The 23715-nt window shown below is 42.2% G+C and overlaps 1 long non-coding RNA gene across 1 annotated transcript; it reads left to right on the plus strand.

Annotated features, from left to right (window-relative positions):
- The first annotated feature begins 1612 nt into the window (after positions 1 to 1612).
- Positions 1613 to 10226, plus strand: LOC135984126 (uncharacterized). The gene is made up of 4 exons (XR_010602035.1): positions 1613 to 1701; positions 2893 to 2989; positions 8031 to 8126; positions 8892 to 10226. It is a non-coding gene; the product is annotated as an uncharacterized LOC135984126 (long non-coding RNA).
- Positions 10227 to 23715: the final 13489 nt, after the last annotated feature.

The following is a 23715-nucleotide window of genomic DNA, read 5'->3' on the forward strand; positions in this document are numbered from 1 at the left end:
AAAATCATTAACTTAATAAAATAAAAACCAACATCACACTGTTTTTCACCTGCCTTTTGATTATTTGCACCCACCCATTTGTAGGGGTATGTCACCCACCCTCAATTTGTGTGATCAGTTTGGGGTCAACTGTCAGTCTCTCTCTCTCTCTCACACACACACACACACTGTGTTTTTCTCTCTCCTTTTGTTCACTGAACAAAGTGAACTGTATTTGCCCTTTACTATCCAGTGGGGATCTGCTATTCTATCCTTTTCTTTGTGTCTCCTTAGTCAGGATAAGCAACTGTCCCACTTACATCCTCTTTGCATTCTCCCTCACAGTCTCCTGTCCCCACCTGCTCACCACATATACTTAATCCTTATATTTTCTTCCCTTCCTCCCACAGGCCACTATCCATCCAATCCTCTCCTGCTCCTCATAGACCTCTGACTCTTCCTAGTTTTCTGTCTTGTTGTCCCCCACCCCTGCACAGTCTTATTCTGGAGACCTCCATGTACCCAACTTTGCCCTCATAAGGTGACTAGGGCCATTAGCTTCCTTGAGGGTAGACTGGCTTGAGTTGTGGCACATGGTTTAATGAAGCCAGACCACATGTCTACTCCCCAAGTTGCAGGAGCAGGAGGAGCAGCAATAGCAGTAGGAGTGGCAGAGACAGGAGTGGCTGGTGAGGACAAAAGATTAGGGGGTTGAGTGCAAGCCGTAGGATCCAGTAGCCATCACACTGAAAGATCCCTTGCCCCTGAAAGCTCCCCCTCCAATTGGATCCAGGTAATCTTCCAGACAACACCCACCTGTCTACCCCAACACTCTCAGACATTCCAGCACATACCCAACACTCCCACTGCAGCAGCCTCCTGATGGGACCAAGCTACTGCAGATATCTTTCATCACTATCAAGTGAAGCATCCCCCACAAATTCACCTTCAATTCTAGACACCCATCACATCCTTTGTACCAATTCCCCTGGACTCCATCCCACCCAGCCAGCCTTATAGCTTCCCTGCTTTTTGCCGCTCCACATCCTATCCCCATTGTTGCTTGCAGAAGGGTGTTGATCATAAGATGAAGTTTGTGATCGTATGCAAATTAGCTCATTCAGTAGTTTGCATAAATGCCACACCTGGAACTGTGTGGAACTTGGCAGTGATGCTGGAGTTCCCTCTGTTCATTGGTGCCTATTCAGCCTCAAATCTTGTGCACTTTACATTGTGCAGACAAGGAAGAAGCCCTGCCGAATAACAGTTCCAAAATCAGCAGCAATGGGCCGAGCACTGCCATCTGCTGCTACTAGACAGAACACCAACAAACATTTCTCTCCAAGATTTCTGCTGATAGGGAGTAGGGTACCTGTGACCCTCCATTAATGTTATCCATGGAAATGATAGGTGCATTACTCCATTGGAAGGTTCCTGCAAGTACTTGGTGTGACAGGGTCAGGCCAGATGGCTACAGGAGAGTGCAGGAAAGAAAGTATATTAGCCTCAGAATAAGCAGGTCCCTTATCCTGTGGTAACTGAGAAGGGGTTACTCCAGGTTAATTAGGATACCTGGAGCCAATTAAGAACCTGCCAGAACAAGTTAAAAGCCTTCCCCCCAGCCAGTCAGGATGGGTGACTGGCGTTGTGAGAGTGGAAGTGAGTGTTTGGAGAACCGAGTGGTGTGGATGCTGACAAGGACCAGGGAAGAACCCCACACAGGTATAGAGATTGGAAAGAAACCCTACCCTGAACAGGAGCTAGGGATCCTTCAAGGTCCAAAGACCTGAAGTAAAGGAACCTGCTAAAGGGGAGAGACTGAGCTGTGTGTTTGCTGTGCTGCTGCCATGCCCGGAAGGGCTACCAGAGACTAGGGTTCTCCATCCCCTGGCAGGAGGGTTGGGAGGAAAGCAAAGTGGGGACAATAAGTCAAGGGGTGTGGGGAAGTAATCCAGGGAAGTTAGCAGCTTTTCCTGGGAACTGGCAGTGTGAGGCTGCTACTTGTAGGGTCCCTGGGTTGGGGCCTGGAGTAGAGGGTGGGACTGGGCCCCCTCGCCCCCTTTTCCTCTCACTTTATGTCCACTGAGGAGGCCAGAAGCCCCAGTGAAGCAGTGAGAGCCTAGCAGGCCCAGAAATGGAAAGGCTGCTTGGAGACAGAATTTCCCTATAGAAAACTATAAATGCGGGGGGATTCTGAGAGACAAAATGCTATCCTGACCCACCGCTAGAAGGAAGCATGGAACCCATTGAGGTGGAGAAGAAGCCCTGTTACACTGGATAGAAGTTTGTTCCCAAAGACCTCCTCTTAAGACTCTCATTTAACAGCTTGATTAATTTGTCTTTAATACTTTTAAAGTCTTGATTTAAATAACAAGCGAGAGTTACATCCATTCTTACGATAGCGGTGGACTAATTTTATCATTCTTTCCTTCTGCAGTTCAATTTTAATTTCCTCTGAGTTCCTATTTCCCAATGTACCCATTGTTTGGTCTGTTGTTAGGTATTAGAGGAAAGAGAAAGTAGTTCAGACAGAAAAGAAGTGTGGGTGCTGGGTGAAACCTTGTTATTAGTTGAGTTAAAACCTCATTAAAATTGGTGTGTGAATGCACCCTTCACTTCAGACAGTTGTAAGAATACACAGAAATTGAGAACAGACAGAACGGAGAGAGATGTATAGGCAAAAGGCAAAAAGCAAAACAGGAGCCAATGAGCACAATGTAGCCCTGAAAAAAAGCTAGAGAGAGAGAGCTTTTGAGTTGGTTGGCTACAGAGGCTTGGGGCTTTAAGTTAAGAAACTGCTCCTTTTGTTCTGGGTTCCTCCTGCATGAGAAGAAGCAGGACTTTGTACATTCCTTGTAAATAAACAAGATTGCATCAAAGAAAATAACAAAATCCATCAATTTCTACTTCCAGCTGGAACATCATCAGCGTCCTGAATTTTGAATAGAGGCTTGGGTTCGAAAGAAGCAACAAAGAGATCCAGATATTTTAGAAAAATACAAGTCTAAAGGTATACCAAAGAATATTTTATTGAGGGTAACAATAATAGAGGTTTCACAGTTTTCCTTTTACCTATGTTTACTGGAGTCTATAAATGAAAGATGTTCCTCATATTTCATTTATTAACCATTCTCTCCCTTGCCTACAGTGGGATTAGTTGTGTGAGTAAGGGTTTCAGGATCTAGCTCTTAATTGGCATCTTCCTGATATGCCCATTGAATATTCAAGTACTAAAATAAATTGGTGGGGGGGGGGACTACTCAATAAGGTTACTATTGTTAAAATGGGATTTCTTCTGCCTGTTGTGCGTTTCTGCATTTGCAGAATTCTGCATTTGCAGAAACACACATACATATGGAAACAATAGCAGAATGCAAAGCAGTACAAGTCCACTCTGAAATGTAGAATATTGGTTATTATGGTTAATACTTAATATTAGTTCCTTTCATACTTCAGGGATAAATCCTAACCTCAAATCCTTCTGCAACTGATGCAAACTCTGAACACAACAAAACCACTGCTGTTCTGTGTGAGAGAGAAAGGGGGGAATCTATGCAGCATGTCTGCATTCCCTCTAAGCCACACTGTTCTGCTCTGTGGGAGCTCCATTTGCCTCAGCATGCAGGAGGTACAGATGCTGGTCCATGAACATATGTACCCACCACCTGAACCACTGCAGCGGAGATGGGGACACAGCAGTGTCAAAAGGTATAGGGGCTGTGAATGTATTGTAGTGGCTGTGGAGCAGCTGAAGTGCTGCACCACAACCTGGTGACAAGAAAGAGAAAATGACAGTGAGAGAATCCCATTCCCTACCTCAGAACCTAAGCATCACCCCAGCTCACAATCCCTGTGTACTGGGGAGAGGATTTTACATTTAGAGTATTATTCTCTGATCCCTGTCCCTTGTGAACAGACACATCTTCCTAAAACTGTAAGAGAAAATAGTGGTATAGCAAATAGTCTTCAGCATCATGATTAGTCAATTATTTAAAATCAAAATGACATAGAAGGCACTTGGGTTCCTTCAGGTAATCAACACATTTTTTTCATGTAAAAGCATTTATCTGCAAGTTTATAAGGGCAAACACAACTGTACAACCTACATATGAGTCAAAGAATTATACCACTGACAGTATTCTACACTGAAAATTCTAGAAAGTAATTGGTTTCACTTTAGTGTTTAACATACAGTGTTCATCAAATCCCTTCAGTAGCATTATTGCTGTCAATTCAGGAACTCACATAGCACTTTTCAGCTGAAGAGTTCAATGTACTTTACAAAGGAATGCAAATATCATTATCACTGTATTACAGATTACCAAAAATTAAACAGAAGAGATAGGAATAAACCCCAAATTTCCTGACTTTTTTAGTCCAGTGCCCTATCCACCAGATGACACTGCCTCCCTAAACACACACATAGCATCCCAACCAGCTTGAAGTTTTGCAAGGAGTAGTCAAGAATTAAGTAATATATTATTTGCTGACTGCAACGTATGCATGTCTATTCTGAAACAGTTTAAAATAAAGACACTAATGTCCATTAACTTTTAAAAATCTGAAAAAGCATGTTTAAATATTATTATAACCTTCCATTATTCCTAATAGAAATTAATATTACATTATTTATTTTATCTTCCTTAAATTATTTCTTCTTTCCAAATTCTGGCATATTTTTGTTTGAAACAGAATAGTGACTTTTTGGTCAAGGCTTCATAATCCTTACTCATCAAGTAGAATTTTTGACACTGCGTAACTCTGAGAACCAGTTAAGAGTTTTGCTTATATTTACTGCAAGAAAATTCCCTTCACGGGTTTTCCTTTATCATTCCGTGGAATCATCATGCTGTGGATAGATATCTTTGTATCACATATAAAAAAATGTGGATTATGTAGGATTAGAGTTATTGGGATTGTTTCTTTTTCTCCTTGTCTGATCAAGGACAGTGGAGCCTGTAAGAGTTTTAAGAGATGGGTGAATACCAGGCATTCCTAGATTGTTCAGAGCCAGGACTCACAGGCTATGTCTACACTTGAAGCTGTGGGTGTGTTTCCCAGTTTGAGTAAACATAGTCGCATTAACTCTCATCAAGGTAGCGCACTAATAATAGTAGCCTAGCCATGGTGTGGGCAGCAGCGAGCAGCATCATGGGCTAGCCTCTCCACATATGTTTGCATGGGTTTCAGACAGGTTTCTACTCATGATTTCTAGCCTGGGCTATGGTGGCTATGCTACTATTTTTAGCATACTAGATTGATGAGAGCTAGTGCAAGTGTGGCTATGAGAGCTAGGAATCGCACACCTAGCTCCAAGTATAGACGTAGCCTCAGAGTATTGTTGAAGAAATACAAACTTTAAGTATTTTTCATTTTTTATCTAGTAGTTCAGACATAAAGGGCACAGATTTTCAACTAGACTGTAGGACATCAATCACTTTGATTTACTACCGTGTTCTTTTTCTAGATGATCATGATGCTAGTTTATTGATTAAAGTTTTGATGACCTTTTGCTGGCTGTAGCTGCCCAAGCAGCTTTGAGGTTAAAGTAATATTCCCTCTTTATAGCATTTAAGGCAGTTTAAATAGTCTTATCTGTCAACAGTTTGCTTCATGGCCTCAAGTTTCTTTATAGTCAATCATACTAGTGTTTTAATATACCTGTATATGTCATGTAGTGGAATATGTCTGTAAGGGGCTGCAGTTAGGGAAAATCCATATGGAATTTTGAATGCACTATATGCTTCTGAAAGAATTTGGATGGCCCTAGGTCTTGGTGGTATGGCAAGTGCACTCCCAAGTAAAACTGTGGTCTGATTCATTCCCACTGGCACAGGCAGCTATTACTGCACCCCTGAAAGGATTCACCTCCCAAAGGAGGGTAGTAGCCTTTGATACCCCCTCTAAAGAGTTTATTCAGGAAAAGACAGCTTTAAATTGTAGTCTGCTTCATTGGAGCCCTGCTGTTAGAGGCTGCTCATGAGATGACCTGTATCAGAGAATGCCCCTGGCCCGAACTCCTCAGCACCACATACATGGGGCCCCTACTGGAAAAGGGTTGGATTATACCACAGCATTTCCCACATGACCAGACTTTACACCTCTGGTGAAACAGAAGTCCGTGCAACCCAGGCTGAATGAAGCCCCATGTAGCTTAGATGAAGTTTTATATGTAATAAGAACCTAATTCATTTCCACCATTTATGACATTTGTTTATTTCTTGTAATTCATCCACCTTGGACAGACATGCACCCACACACTAATATATTGCTGCTGTGTTTGTGTCTGCACAGCTATAAACAATACTGAAATAAAATAATAAGAACATTTCTGTTTGTATCCGGTTTAGAAAGGCACAACATTTAGTGTCTGAGAAAAGAGCTATCTTCTCCAAATGACCTTTTAATTTACATTTTGTACTTTGATTGTCAAATATTTGTATATACTATTAAATCTCATGAATAATGTCCACTAAGGCCTGGCCTTTACTACATTGCTACTAATTCTGAAGTCAAGCAGCCCTTTCTAAATCCTTAGAAATGCCTAGGATACCTCTTCACAAATCTGCATGCCTCTTCAAACTGCTGGATAAACATTTCATTTTTTTCAAAAAGTCTAGTTTTATCCAGTACTTTCTGCTGTTTGCTACAGAAATAGCTTTTCTTCGTTTAGGAATACATTGCTCACAGTTGTGACTCATAGACTTGCTGCAATGCTGATTTTCAAAGATAAACACACACATGGCAGTTTCACAGTGGGGAAAAAAATAAGTAAGGTGATCAGATAGCCTAATCCACCTTTATAATTCAGGTTTTTCTAAAGATAAACATTGACCTGTTTTTGTAAGTTGCCCACATTACCCTGCTGAGTGATCTGTAACCCTCACTGACCATATGCTGTATTGCTTTTGCCAGTTTGAATCAGTCACTAGCATGTTGTCTGTGGAAGAACAAATTCAGCATGTTAGTCATAGGTATAAACTGAAGGGGAGAGAAAGAGCCTGAAAAAAGTAGGGAAGCAGGAAGGAGGAATAAAGCAAAAGATAGGAATAAGGGAGAAGAAAGAACCCATTCCCACATAGGAAAACAGTTATAGTGGCTCATCCAAACATGTTTCCTCCTAACACAGAGGCTAGGTCTACACTACCGCCTGAAATGGCAGGTAGAAATTGATCTCTCGGGGATCGAATTATCGCATCTCGTTGGGACGCGACAATCGATCCCCAAATCGACGCTCTTACTCCACCAGCGGAGGTGGGAGTAAGCGCCGTCGACGGGGAGCCGCGGAGGTCGATTTTGCCGCCGTCCTCACAGCGGGGTAAGTCAGATCCGATAGGTCAAATTCAGCTACGCTATTCGCGTAGCTGAATTTGCGTATCTTAAATCGACCCCCTCCCCTGTAGTGAAGACCTGCCGAGAGCCAAACATAATCCTTAGCTGCGTTCATGTGGCTCTTTTGAACTTCAATAGGACCTACTCTACACATATCTGAATGGACAATCTAGTGCTAAAAGAGTTCCCAGAAGACAATTCTATTTTTTATGGAAGACAGACAGCTTCCAGAATATGAATGTTCTTCAGTAAGGGAGTGAAGAGCTCATAATATAGTAATCTTAAACTCTGGTGCTCACTTAGACAAAACAGCTTATAGGGTATGAGCCTGCTGTTCTTAAGGCAAAACCTTCTTAGTGTGCAAGACAGAAGTAACTGACTCATTGAATAGTAATTTGTCTGGAGGAAGATGAATTATACAAGGAAGATGATAAACCATACACAATCTTACAAAGGTATTTTTTCTATATGGGTTTTCCTGGATGGTATAGTCGATGATGAATGATTTCATACAGGTCATACCATTGAATTTCCTAGGCATTAAAATTATAGGACTAATTCTTAAAAATAAATGTCTAATTCCTTACTTTCAACTTCCAGTTTTGACTGTATTAGTCTAGAAGTAGCAGTGGGCTCTCACTTAGACTAATTGTAATTTTTGTTTCTGCCTCCTTCCCTCGCCGCCCTTTGGTTTACCATTTTGTATCTTTACATAAAAGGTTGGATGACCCACTTTCTCTGAAGGTGATGCTAATGCTTCTCAGAATATGACACCGAGAAGAAGGTGACCTGAAATGGTGCAAGTCATTGGAAAGGTATTCAATTTTCTTCTATTATGAAAACAATATCTTCCTTTAAGCATGTATACTAAGCTACAGTAACATAATGTAAAATAACACAGACTTAAGCAAGTTGACCTCATTCATCATCCCTAGGTCAGCTGGAGACATTGGAAGCATTCTGATAACAATCTAAAGAAACACTATTTTTCATTAAATAAACTTCTTAATCTCTTAAGGATCAGCTGTTCAAGCTGCAGAATGGTGCTGAAAGAAGTAGAGATCTAAAGCAGTAGCTCTCAGCACTCAGCATCGTTCAGCACCTGTGCTGAAACGCTGGAGTAGAGTTTAGAGAAATGTTCACAGTGATCAGCAATATGAGCAAATCTCTATATTTGCTATGAACTGGTTATTGGTGAGGAGAGGGAAAAGTAGGCATTACAGCAGGCATTAGCTCCATCTGATTTCAATGGGCTATGGATCGGGCCCATAATTTATAACATGCCAAAGCTGCTAAACTGCAGTGTGGTGAATGCAAAATATTTTAATAGCAGACATTTTAGATGTTTAATTACTACTTCTACCTACCAGGATTAGTGGCATATTCAAGTGTGCTAAAGAATACTGCTTAGGAGTAGACAAGTCAGCCACTGACACAGAAATGTGCCTGCAGGTTCTGAGCAAACAGTCTCTCTGCTCAATGCCTCATAACATATGTTGGGCAGAAGGGCTGAAATCCATCCTTGTGCAGAGAACCAGTTTAAGTTTCAGGTGGTAGTTAATCCTATTTCTTTTCCACAGAGTGGTGAAATTCATCCTGCAGCAGCTCACCTCAGCACCATGTTTAGTACTTGAAAAGTGGTTCATGAGTGCTTTCTCACAACTCTCATCCACACCTCTCTGGCTCTGAATGCTGAATTATAATTGTGTTATGTTATTTCTTCAAGGGAAACTGTATCAATAACAAAGTACAGAGAAGTGGACGTTTATTCTTAAATCACAGTAACATCAAATTATTGTCAAGGAAAAATGGACCTCAAATCGTCTTGGAGATGAAAATATAAAACAAACATTGAGGTTTTAAAATAATTAAATGTAACTTAAATAGTATTGGCATTAGGTATCACATTATAAGATCATCTGACAGTGCACTGATTCAAAATGAGACCGTAATGAAACAGACATGTCTATATCAAGTCCACTTATACTGTCTTCAGGAGCAAATTTCTTAGTCTTGGAGAAACAAAAATGATTTACCATCACCCTGGTCACAAAACACAGTTTTCCTGGTCTTTATTCAACTGCAGTTTTGTGGGAAAGTGTATAGAAGCAAGAAAGGCTAAGAACAAAATTCAGCATGGAGAAGTAGTAGTTCTTGAGACATGAGGAGTTTTTAAAACATCTGAAAAGATATAAATCTTTCTTACTACATATAATCATACTTGATTCATTACCCTTTCCTGGTCATGAGATGATGCAAACATTATAATCACAGATTATGCTGATTATTATTTTTTATTACCCTATATTACAGTAGCATCCAAAAGCCCCAGTCAAGACTGGGGTTTCATTATACTGGGTACTTCATCAATATATAAGAAAGACACCTGAAAGTTGTGGGAAATCTAATATATGGATGTTGGACGTTTTTCTACATGGTTTTCAAAGATTCCTATTCCTTCATGGAAAAGGAAATTATCTTTGGTCAAAGAAGCATCTCTATTATACTATTTTATATCACTCTTTTGTTGGTGGGATTTTAACATTTTAACTTGAATTCACTTTAACCTCAGTTCAAATAATGCAAATAATAATCCATTAACTGTCCATCAAATCAAAACATCTGAAATAATAAAGGAAGTCATTTTTCTCAAGTACAGTGTCTATTTTGACTACACAGTCAAGACTTGAGCATCAGCTTCTATATTTATATTCTTGCGAAGTTCAAGTAGTGTTGTGTTTTTTCCATCCCACAAGTACACTAAAAAAAACAAGATGTGCTTTAAAAATATGTAATATAGTATATGTAATTCTTTACAACTGACTTATTGTCCAAACAATAAAAAACTATTACAGTTAATCCCTTTCTTTCCTATGATTTCAATTTTAAAAATCTCCCTCTATAATACTCAATTTTTGCCTCTTTTACTTATGAACACTTTCACCTGTTAAAATATTAACTGAATTCTTTTTTTATATCAGCATGGTTATTCTGCATTTACATTAGTATATCTCAATTTTAACAATGTAAAGTATTTTATAAGCATTTATGGCTAAAATTGAAAAACTTGGACCACTTGTTGCACATACGAAACCCAGAGTTGCACATTTGAATGGGAATTCATATGTAAATACATGCCTGTTTTGCTGCAGAATTTACTAGCATCAGTAGTAGCATTGATTATTTGTATCATGTGAGTGTCTAGAGGCCCAAATCAAGAACAAGGCCCCATTGTTGTAGGCACTGTTCAAGTAAATACGAAGACAGCGCCTGCTTGGAGGAGTTGTAAGAGAATCTAAGGCCTCACTCCTGCAAAGCCTTATGGGCATAATAAATTTACACATAAGTAGTTGCCATGGATGGCAAAAGTCACATGACAGTCATGTATTTGATAGCCCTATCAAATATTCCTTCATCTCACGTGATGCATCCAGCTGAGAAGGGGGAAGACAGCAGCAATTTTCCTGCAGCTTAGACTTTGTCACATGAACACTACAATCTCTGCTGAGCAAGCAGCCTCTCTGGCTGTTCTCCTGGGGAGCAACCGATGGAAACCTCACTGAGAAGAGATCAGTGGCCGTAGCAATAGGGGCTACCTGGCAGGTGGCTAGAGAAGGTAAGGCAGCTCAGAACTGGCCCATGGATAACCTGGTTCCCCAGCCACCTGGGCAGATCCCACATACCCTCAGTCTGTGAGAATGCAGACTTTCAAACTCCCCAATACCCAGCAACCTTTTTCACCCAGACACTCTAAGCTCCCCTTCCCACCTTCCAATCTCAGTCTATTTCAGCCAAACCTCAGACATTCTCCAGTACTCACTAACTGGATCCAAACACCTCTAGAAAGACACCCTCCCTCCCACTTACTCCAGTGACTCCAGCCCAACCTCCCAGCCAGATACCCTAGCACCTGGCAACCTTTGTATCTTTGACACCCTCGCTCCCCTAGATATCCTTCACCACCCACATACTAACCAAGTCAAGGACCATCAAACACCCTTCCACCTTTCCCTGTACGACCCCCCTTCCGCTCTAGCTATAGCTGCCAAGTTTTGTGCAAGTCTCTTTGTTACCTCCCCACGCACACATCCTCCATCTTGTAGTATGGTGTGTTGACCATAAACTGAGGTTATATAAAAATTATTTGCAAATATGCAAATTTGCTCATTCAGGTGCATAAAATGTCAGACATGCACAAAACTTGGCTTCTGTGAGTCCCACTGAGTTTAATAGGACTACTGGAATGTGCAAAGTCAAGGATGTTGAGCAAGTGTTTGCAGAATCAGTGCCCATGATGACACAAACACACAATGTGAGAGGAAGGGGAGAGGGTAACAGTAAGAAATGGTCACTGTCTCAAAGAATTTGCAATCTAATTTAGACAAGTTAGGTCTGGCCTTTAGTTTCTGGTGAGATGTCAGTTTAGTGAAATATATTTTTAAAATATTCTGTTTTCTTGTTTCCCTTGTTTCCTTATAGCTTATATCTGTTTGTGCTTAAAATCCAACTAATTGCATTTTTGAAATGATCCTTTTGTCACATTTTTCATCAATATTTTTTCATCCTGAGGACTTCATAAGTGTGCATATCACAATATGTCTGTCCGTCCAGCTGCCACATAGCAGCATAGAATTTCCATTTGTTTCACCTTTTTTATTGGAGGCACTTTGAAATATGCCCCTTATTATAAATGACATACTGTTCCATTGTTGTTGTTTCCATTATTTAAACATAGCTTTTCATTAATATATTCTTCAGGATTAAAATGTGTAATTAATCATGAACCATAGAAATGAGAATGAAAAGAAGAAAAGCTTGAGTCCTATTCATAAATGTAATACTTATTTGCTTAGGTTTCTATGATCACGGTATTTTTTAAAGATGTAAGGCAGAATCTTTATAGTAGCAATAAAGAAAAAAACATAATTTTAACTTGGGTATTTATGCTGTCCTTTGGACAACTTCATAATGTATTTCCATTTACATGCAACATTAAAGATGCCCAGGAATTTAGTTTTACTTCTTTGGAAGAAATAATACTTCATTGACTCATGGACATTGAAACAGATTGATATCAAATACATTTTGTGCAAGGAATAGCAAAAATAAATGTTATGTGACAACTATTGATATGCCAACATATTTGCAAAAAAATAATGTATGTCCAGCATCAAAGCTACCCTTGCAGTGCCAACTTCAATGCTCAACCCTAGAGAAATGTCATCCATCTCCTATGACATCTGAAGTACAATGAGCAAAGCTCAATACACTTCAGATTTGAAAGGCACTATGAAAAAGTGAGGGGACAAATGGAAGTAGGATAAATATTGCTATGTGTCACTGAACCAACCAGCACATGTACAACACGATATTTATTACATCAGATCTGGAACAAAAAGACTTTGCAGTCCCATCCTGAAATATATCTTTCAACAATATGAAGAGATCATAAAAATGAGCACCAGTAAATTGAAGTCAGCAGAACCTCAGCTTGTGCCCACTGGACATTTTAAAGAACAGAACCCCACAGACGCTAGTGGCAGCAAGAGGTTAATGTCTACAACATCTCCTTATATTACATTAACAAAATCCACTGTATCAAGAACTCACCTGGATCCAGGCATAGTCACCTGACAACCCAATGAGCTTGACTGGGCCCAGTAAGCTCTCACTAAGGCCTTGGCTACACTTACCCGCTAGTTCGACGGCTGGAAATCGAACTTCTGGGTTCGACTTATCGCGTCTAGTCTGGACGCGATAAGTCGAACCCGGAAGTGCTCGCCGTCGACTGCGGTACTCCAGCTCGGCGAGAGGAGTACCGCGGAGTCGACGGGGGAGCCTGCCTGCCGAGTGTGGACCAAGGTAAGTTCGAACTAAGGTACTTCGACTTCAGCTACGTTATTCACGTAGCTGAAGTTGCGTACCTTAGTTCGAATTAGGGGGGTAGTGTAGACCAAGCCTAAGTGACTGTACTCCCAGGTTGGACAAAAGAGACAGCAGATCATCATTTGAGCCTTGTAATAACAGTGCAATGTGTTGCATGCCCACATCTATGCCAGACCAGCTGCCTATACTGGTCCTTGCTCCGACCCACACCTGTTCCTGGTCCAGCCCTGGTCTTGACCTTCCTCTGATCACCCTAGCTCTGACCTCTGGCTTATCTCCTGAGCACGACTCCAATTATGTTTTGATTTCTACTCCAGTTTCACCATCTGGCTCTGCTCTGACTACTAGGCCTGACTCCTGTTTTGATCACTAGGTTGCACCACCTATGCCCCAGTGTGTGACACACTCCAGGCAGCCAAAAGAGCAAGAGTTTATTCTGAACATACCTACCTACAAATACCTCCTCTTACTGATGCTCACTGCCATCTATTAATATTTCTCTGAAATTCCCACCTGTAGCCAGCAAGTTATTTAGCCAGTTTAGTATCTACAGGGTTGTACAGTAAGACTCCACATATCCTAATCCCCTTTGGAAAGTAACACATTGTCATCATTTATTTATATTACAGTAGCAGCCCAAAACCCCAATCAGTATACAGAAACCTCTTAGGCCACCAAAAATCCAATCCTGTTCTTAAAAAAGGTAAATTTTATTAAAAACAAAAAGAAAGAAAATACATCTGAAACTTAGGCTTTTGCTAGATTAAAAAAAACACAAAAATTAAATATCAAGAATAACCAGCTTACAGGTTAGAAGCAAAACAAAAAAGCATTTGGGGTTAGCACAGAGGAGTCCACAAGCCAATAAGAAATAAATAGAAATAAACCTAATCGTGTTTTTCTAAACATTCCTGATCTACTTACATATCTGAGTTGTTAAATAAGTAGTTCTAGATATGATCTGATGATTTTCATGCCTGGGCTTCAGATTCTCACAGCATAACTGCTGCCCTGTTTCCCCCTTCCCGGAGAACAACCAGAGACGGAAAGGAAGTTTTTTCCCCCATTTTAAAAAGTTCTAGCCTTCCCATTGGCTCTTTTGGTCAGGCATCCACTCCCTTTCCTGTACCTGGGGGACTTTTTTTAACCCTTTACAAGTAAAGCAAGAAGAGAACAGCCACCAAGAGGGACTTTATAGCTAACTGGCTGGCTGGGTGTCCATAAAAGGGAGCTATCCTCCCCTTCATTTATCACAAGTCATTGTGGGCCAGACTGTGAACTTTTACACAAACTGAAGAGCATTCACTCACACAAATAATCCTATTGAACTAACTGGGACTCCTCCATCTAGACCTATGTCCTGACATGCTAGGCTGTGATTGTGTACTATGATCATCAGAAATTCACCTTTTCCCCAGGGAAAGTTGTACCATTAACTCAAAGTGTTCCTTTTCTAAAAGGGAGTGCATAACGAATTACATGTTGGAGAGGAAAGAGGGTAGGGAGGGAGGCAGCAATGAGAGTGGTAAAAGAAAATGGCTAGGAAACTGTGGAAAGCAGCCATTAGGAGGGCAAGAGGAAAAGATAATAGAAAGAAATATTGAGAGTGATGGAGCAGAAATGACAGAAGAAAAATGGAAAACATAAACTGAGGATAACAAGAGATGAAGTGATTAGAAAGTGTATAAATGAGAAAAAAGATATGGGAAGCCAGTGGTTGGGGGGAAAGTGGAGGGTATTGGGAAGAAAACACACCAGAGGAACCTGAAGTGCAAGAAAGCAAGAATGAGATAGAAAGGTCAAAGGGGCTTACATTTCATCTCCCCAATAGCAAAAAAGAATGTCAGCAGGAAAAAAATACAAAAAGAACCTGATTATGCAGCCACTGCATTTGAACAATTGGAATTGTCTTAATTGATGTCAATGAGACTTGCTGCTATTCAGGGGCTGTATAATTAGGCACTCAGAATATGCACAACATTTTCCCATAACTGGCCACATGAATGCACAATACCTAGGGCTGCCAGCTGTCTAATCGCACAAAGCCAAACACCCTTGCCCCACCCCTGCCCCACCCGTACTCCGAGGCCCTGGCCCCCATTCATTCCACCCCCCCCCTTCCTCCATCGCTCGCACTCCCCTAGCCTCACTCACTTTCACCAGGCTGGGACAGGGTGTTGGAGTGTGGGATTGGTTCCTGGCCAATGGAAGCTGCAGAGTCAGCGCTCAGGGCGAGAGCAACATGCAGAAACACAGCCTCCCCATGGCTGTCCCTGAGCCAAGGAGCCTGACGGATATGCCTGTCAGTTCCGGGAGCCATGCAGAGCCAGGGCAGATAGGGAGCCAGCTTTAGCCCTGCTGCACCACCAACCGAACTTTTAGCAGCCTATTAAAATCTCCTGGATTGCTTTCAATAGCCACTGGGAGATCAAGGATGATTCCATGAGACTCCTGGCCAATCCAGGAGAGTTGGCAACCCTAACAATACCTGGTTTGCACACACACCTTAGATGTTTTACAACTTCAGTAAGTTAGGGATGTGCAAATACACACCTGCAAACTGCATATATTTAACCAAATGTGTTATCTAGGATATCTAATATACAGCTGTACTGTTCTGGGGCCCTGATTATTATTTCTAAGTGCCTCAGCCAGACAGAAAGAGTGAGCTGGAGTAAAAAGGAAGGAGTATTGCACTAATGCCCACCTGTGACAGAGCACCCTCTGCTCCCACGCTCTTTGCTTTATCTAGACAGCTCAGAGACCTTCTCACATGTAGATTCCACAATGCTATTTAACTACAGTGTTTTACTTTACCGCCTTATGCTTTCTAGTGTAGTTACCAGTGAAATGTGCTCAAATTTTACTACCCACCCCGCTCCCACAAAACAGATCCATAGATGATCAGTCAGCCTATCTACCCTCTGCATTTTATTCAGTCTCCTTGTTAATTGGCTAATTAGCTCCCCTGTCCCAAACTGATCTGGTAATCAGGAATTAGGCCCCGTCTACACTGGCAGGTTTGTGCACAGTAAAGCAGCTTTAAGCGCTGTAAATCCCGAGGTGTACACACTGCCAAGCCACTTGGTGCGCAGAAACTGCGCAGATGCAACACTTTAAAAAAAAAAAAACCTAGTGAGAGGCGTACAGCTTTCTGCGCCAGGGCTATAGCGCTGCGGTGCCAGTGTAGACACCGTGGTGATTACAGAGCTGCGATTGGCATGTGGGAGGTGTCCCACAATGCCTGTTCTCACCTTTCTGGCCATCAGTTTGAACTCTACTGCCTTGCCCCCACGTGACCTGTTTGCTCGGTGATGCATACAGTGGTCTCAGCACATTTTTCCAGGTGGCCATGCCTGCTCCACACACCAGGCGATCCCCTGCTTGGAGCAATGCCGAGCTGCTGGATCTCATCAGCATTTGGGAAGAAGAGGCTGTGCAGTCACAGCTGTGCTCCAGCTGTTGGAATTATGATACTTACGGACAGATTTCTAGATGCATGATAGGAAGGAGCCATGACCGGGACACACAGCAGTGCAGGGTCAAAGTGAAGGAGCTGCATAACGCCTTCCACAAGGTGCAGGAGGCAAACCGTCGCTTCAGTGCTGCATCCACGAGCAGCCAGTTTTATAAAGAGCTGGACGCAATACTTGGTGGGGACCCCACCTCAACTGCGAAGGACCCTGTGGATACTTCGTTGGCTCACATGCCAGTCGTGAGTGGACCAAGCCAGGAGAAGGCAATCTTGGACGATGAGGGGGAGAGGCAGAGGATGACTCGGAGGCCCAGAGATGCATGCAGTCAGGAGCTCTTTTCTACCCCGGAGGAGCCTAGCCAGTCATAGCAGTCGGATCTTGGCAAAGCACAACAGGAGAGGAGGCCTGATGTTGGGAATTGCTGAAGCAAGTTGTTGGGGGCAGGAGGGTTGCAGAAAGCAGGCTTGTCTCCCACCTCATGCCTAGCTTCAGTGGCAGAACAGGCTGTTGATACACTCTCTGACTTGATGGGAATCTCCCTCAGAGATCTCTAGGAAACTCTTGTGGAGATACTGGGCAATCCGCTGCCGCAGGTTCCTCGGCAGAGCTGATTTGTTTCTTGCTCCATTAATGGTAACTTTCCTGGGCCACTTTGCCATGACGGGTGGGGGGACTGTTGCTGCACACAGCCTAGCTGCATAAGGGTCAGGGCAGAAGCCATAGGCTTGGAGAAGACCCTCCCTTGATTCCCTGCTCACCCTTAGCAACAAGATATCTTCCATAATGATCACCTCCTGTGGAAAGTGTGGGGGCAGGAATGATTATCAGGCCCACCCTACAGTGCTGGCTCTCCCCAAGTGCCATGTGTCCAGTGTACAACAAGGTCCAGGAACAGTGATTTACACTGCCCCTGCGGCTACTCACCATTTTGGGGGTCTTGTGGCTAATGTGTGCTTGCCTATGGTCAGCCAGTTAGTAACAGGGGTGTGAGTACTGACTGTGTTTTAAAGTACTGAAACAGTGTTGTCTGTGTTGCAAACAATACTACTTCTTTAAAATGTTGCATTTAAACTTCACAGAGATGATCTTGGGAGGCCAGCCTCCCTTATCGGGGGCAGAACGGCTGCGCAGAATTAGAAAGTGTCCAAGAAGAACTAAGGAGGACTTTATGCGTGAGGTTATGATGCACTCCACCACCGATAACAAAGAATTGAAGGAGTGGCAGGACAGCGAGAAGAGAGCCCGAAAGGAGAACGCGGCACACCAGAAAGAAGCCATGGAGCAGCTCTTAACAATGATGGTGCGCCAAGCGGACATGCTCCAGGTGAAACTAGCTCTTCAAACCGAGCAGCTCTGTGCCTGCCCTCCCCTGCAGCTTCTATCGCAAAACTCTTTCCCATGTGCCCCCCGCCCCACACACTGTTATCAATCTCATGACTCCACTTTCTACCCACAGCATTCCACTCCTCCCTCCTCACAGGCCATCAGTGTGGACTCCCACTACCCACTGCATTCAACAACTATCACTCTGCAGTTTGGCCCTGCTGAAGTCCAGCACTCACTCCATCGTACTCCAAAGGAGAAGGTTGGGTCTGATCCCTGGACATACACAAATCTGTTGCTGTCCCGGGACCCCGCCTCCTCTCGAGACCTTCCCTTCCCCCATCCCCCTCCCTGCTGATGATTTTTTTTCGTTTGGCTCTTTCCTCTGGTTGCACTGCAAAGCAACATACAATTATGTTAAGGTCCCTTCTTGCATCATGTGCACCAATCACCTCCTAGCATTACAAGCACTGCAATCCCGAGCATAGCAACAAATATTAGTGTCTTTCAGCTTCAAATTGCTGCCTCAAAGCATCCCTGATCCTTATGGCCCTGCACTGTGCCCCTCTAATAGCTCTGGTCTCTGATTGTTCAAACTCAGCTTCCAGGCACTGAGCCTCTGTGGTCCAGCCCTGAGTGAAGCTTTCACCCTTCTCTTCACAAATATTATGGAGCGTACAGCACACGGCTATAAGCATAGGAATATTGTCATCAGCCATGTCCAGCTTCCTATACAGTCATCACCAGTGGGCTTTTGAATGGCCAAATACACACTCCACAGTCATTCTGCACTTGCTCATCCTGTTGTTGAACCGCTCCTTGCTGCTGTCAAGGTGCCCCACATATGGCTTCTTGAGCCATGGCATTAAGGGGTAAGTGGGGTCTCTCAGGATCATAATGGGCATTTCAACTTCCCCTATGGAGATCTTCTGGTCAGGGAAGACAGTCTTTGCTTGCAGCTTCTTGAACAGGCCAGTGTTCTGAAAGATGTGTGTGTCATTCACCTTTCCAGACCAGCCTGCATTAATGTCTGTGAAATGCCCACAGTTGTGCACAAGTGCCTGGAGAACCATTGAGAAATACCCCTTGTGATTAATGTACTCGGTGGCTAGGTGGTCTGGTGCCAGAATTAGAATGTGCATGCCATTTATTGCCCCTCTGCAGTTTGGGAAGCCCATTTGTGCAAAGCTATCCACAATGTCACGCACATTGCCCACAGTCACGGTCTTTCAGAGAAGGATGCGATTAATGTCCCACAATTCCATCAACACAAGTCCAATGGTTGACTTTTCCACTCTGAACTGGTTAGCGACCAATCAGTAGCAATCTGGAGTAGCCAGCTTCCGCAGTGCAATCGCCACGTGCTTTTCCAATGGCAGGGCACCTCTCATTCTCGTGTCCTTGCGCCGCAGGGCTGAGGCGAATTCATCACACAGTCCCATGAATGTGGCTTTCCTCATGCAAAAGTTTTGCAGCTACTGCTCGTCATCCCTGATATGCATCACAATGTGATCCCACCACTCAGTGTTTGTTTCCCAAGGCCCACTGTGGTCAGCACCTCCATGAATGCCACAAGCAATCTCGTGTTGTAGCTGCTACACGTGGTGAGATCAACATCCCACTCCTCTTGACTTTGTAGTTTAAGGAATAACTCCACTGCCACTTGTGACGTATTAGTCAGTGCGAGCAGCATACTGGTCAACAACTCTGGATCCATTCCTGCAGCCCGAAAGAGGCAGGGCAAGGCGCACAGTACATAAACCATTGAAAGATGGCACCAAATGTGGATGGAAGTACAGGGATTGCTGGGTTGTGAACAAATGCATCATGGGGCATTGGGACAGGAGCCAGGATGCCCCGCAACCCCTTCCACCTTCCCACAAGTCTTAGTGGCAAAAGAGGAAGAGATGCTCTGTGGGATAGCTGCCCAGAGTGCACCACTCCGAATAGTACCACAAGTGCCACAAGTGTTAACACACTATTGTGCAGGCAGCTGTCAGTGTGAACACTCGATAGCGGTTTTCCTTTGGCCCTCTCTGAGCAGTGCTGTAACTGCCTGCGCTCTAATTTTGCCAGTGTAGATGTGCCCTTAGTCTCGTTCATCAGGCCTTCCCATGGGGCCTAATTGGTTAAACAGTGACCAGAGTGCTGGTTCAGCTATTGATTCCCAGCACTCTGTCACTCCATCAAAACGACACAAGCATTCTTTAAAACTATAAATGAAATGCTTTACATGCTTCTGGATGCACTGGGTAGCTAATATTTGACATATGAGAATCTCCAGGAAAAGGCACTCCAGTATGGATGTGCTAAACTGCAGAAATTGTGCTTTTGGTGATGGTTTATGGGCCAAATTCAGAAGTAGTGTTGGAACTTTGTTACACTAACTCAGATTACCAGACCTACATATATTCAGTGGTGTGTAAGAAAGTCAAGAATTGGTTGATCTTACATGCTGAGGTACCGGAAGAACTTCAAGAGGAATTTAAAAGTCCTCGACTGTACTTTAACATTTTAATGGTGATCACTATGGACTTCTGATGGGATTGTCCAAAGCACTCAGCATTGGCCTAACTTTGGTCCCATTGAAATCAATGGGAATTTTACAATTCTCTTATGGTTAGCACAGAGTGCTTTTGAAAATCCAATCCTTTAGTTTTTAATGTCTTTTTTTCTCCTGAATATTACCTTTCTGCGGGGGGGTGGGTCCTATCCTACTTAAAAGATAGGAGATATGTTCCCCTATATAGAGAAATACAGGGTATTTGTAATTATAGATTTTTTAAAACTCACCAATTATTTAATGTATTCATAAGTAATGTCAATTTTGGTTTTTACAATTTTGGAAAGGTTTCACATTTATCTGAAGTCAATCTAAGGTTATGAATGGTTCTACTTGTGAATTTTTATAAGATTTTTACAAATCCTCTTGCAGTATAAATCTATTGTTTTTATAAAGTAAGCTTGCTACTTTTTAACTTCTGGTATTTTCTTCTGGTTTAAATGTGATTTATATTGTCTGTTTCAAATCAGTTTAGCTACATTTGGCATTATTCGCATATAGTAAATGTTTCATTCTACCTGCCTAACACCAACTGGCTGCTGTTTAATCCTTGGTGTTTTTTTCTTATAGTTTGGTTCTCTTTTATTCTGTCTGCTTAAACTGTAGTTTGCTGTCCTTTTACTGTACCTTTGTTATTTGTAATATTTTACTACAAGAAATCTATTCCCATTTATGAATAATTCAAACTGACACTTAACATTTGTTGGCATAAATGCACTGAATGTGCATAATTATATTTTTATATAATGTGATATATGTATAGTATAAATACTGATTACAAACTCATCATGGGATGAAATTCAGATTGTCTTATTCATGAATGCTTTAGTTATTTCATTGGGACTGCTAGCGTGAGAAAGGAGAACAAGTTTATGGCTTATATAATATGGCCTGATTTCAAATGCAGGCAAACATCTTGTGAGAAAGGTTAACTCAAGCACAAAAGTTATCAGGTTCATGTTCCGCTGAAGAAATCCTGTGAGGAAGGAGCAGAGAGGGCAGATGGAAAACCTAATTTAAAAGAAAACAACCAAACAATAAAACAGAAGCAGTAAGAACTAGATAAGAGAAAAAGTGGGTTGTTTCCCCAGTAGAAAAAATTCATTAATTTCCTCAAAATTACATGGGGCCATCTTATAGCCCATGTTAACGCCCCTTTGTGCTGCTCTGGTGTTACAAAGAGGATGGGAAGCTCCTCTGAACAGGCAGCCAAGGAATCCACCAGCATAGGTGACATATTGGAGATATGCTGAGTGGGGAAAGGGCATAGGTGGAGTTTTTGACTATGAGGCTATGAATATTGACTATGAATCTATATTTCAAATGTGGTTACTCTGAAAAACACTGACAGCTAGCCTTTCAGGTACAACAATGAAGAAGCTAGACAGTGCTGATGGCCCATCAACAAAGACAGCAGGCCATAGAAGAGTTTAGCCTTCCTGTAAATGTTTCAGCCAGCCCGTAAGTAATAGCTGCTATGACTCAGCTGTGACCAAACCATATGATACTGAACTTCATTTTAGGTACCTGATTTTTTTCCACAAACTGGGCTGGGAACTGTTTTTTTGGAACAAAGGGTTCCTGCCATATGTTAAAGCTATATAAGATGGGGTGTGACATCATCTATTGGCTTCATTCCCCACACAAGGACACTCCTGGAAAAACCTGAGGAACATAGACTGAACTGGGGGAAATGCTGGTCCCAGGCTAAAAGAATTTCTAGCCTGTGTATGGAAACCTGGTAGACTGCTTGTATCATCAGCCAGGGTGAGAAATTGCTAGTTCATATGCAATCTATCTAGTACATTAAGCTTAGTTTGTGTTTTGTTTATTTGCTAGGTAATCTGCTTTGATCTGTTTGCTATCACTTATAATCACTTAAAATCTATCATTTGTAGTTAATAAACTTGTTTTTTGCTTTATCTAAACCAGTGAGCCTTTGAGTGAAGTGTCCGGGGAAAAATCTCAGCTTAGTTAACACAGACTTGTTGCATATTCTTCTCACATCGAGGGGAAGGTGAACTTTATTAATGAGCTTACCTGGTATAAATCCCTGTGCAGTGTAAGATGGTATAATTTGGGGTTAATAGTTGTGCAGGGGTGCAAGGCGGGGAGAGCTGGGAAATTGGCTGTATGTCCTTAAGTGCCATAGGTAAAACACTAAGGTAACTCAGTTGGGTGTATGGCACCACCTGCTGTCATGCTGGGTGATAACAAGGCATGGTGAGGCTGGCTGTCTCCAGCAAAGCAGTGTAAGAAAAGGGCCAACCCAGCTGGCTGGTTACAGGGGCATAGCAGTTCACATTGCATTCCACCCAATTTTCACAGGGCTCACATTTCCACTGACAGCTGAAATTCAAGTTGATCATAATATTGTTTTTTTTCCCAAGGTGCTGAATAGACAAAGTCTTTTGTACTTTTATGAACTCTGATTGCATTTGTTCCATTGTGACCAGGTGGCTTTGGCTTTTTAATTGTTTCATCTTTTCACCTTAAGTATTTTGCTGTTATTCTGTTATAAAGCTTGACTGTGGAATGCACACTTATCTTAACTAGAACATGGACATGGACATGGACACAGACACAAACACACACTGTTATCTTGTAATTGTTTTTTTTTTCTTGAAGTGTAGTTATGAATGTCTAGTTATGAATTTACAGTAGTGACCCGCTTATCTCAGAGTTTGCTCTCAGATACCACAATATGAATCATAAAATACATGTTTTACTAATCTTCTGACAAGGAGGTCCCACAGCTTTCCCTCTCATCTGGGATACATTCTGTGTTATGCAGTGTGTGAGTTTGGAGAGAGGAAGAATGAAGGGCTGAGGAATATATTAATTTGATTTCCCATTTAAAGTAAAGCGCTTTCTTATTATAATTAAGGAAGCATGCAGCACTATCTGGTAAGTAAACATTTCTATTATGTATTTATGCAGAGAAGAATTTATTCTGTAATTCTGAAAGGTGCTAGTGACCACCATCAGGGACCTTGGGTGCAGGACAATCACAGACCTCACTGTGATGAACTGGCATGCTTGCATTCTTCTTTATACCCGACAGTAGGAAAACTGAGACACTGGTAATAAGCAAAACAAAACAGCGACACACAAAGTCACCTTGAAAGAGTAAAACATGTGGTGAGCAAGAGGTTT

Source organism: Chrysemys picta, chromosome 5, assembly GCF_011386835.1.
Source record: "Chrysemys picta bellii isolate R12L10 chromosome 5, ASM1138683v2, whole genome shotgun sequence".
Classification (NCBI taxonomy): Eukaryota; Metazoa; Chordata; order Testudines; family Emydidae; genus Chrysemys; species Chrysemys picta.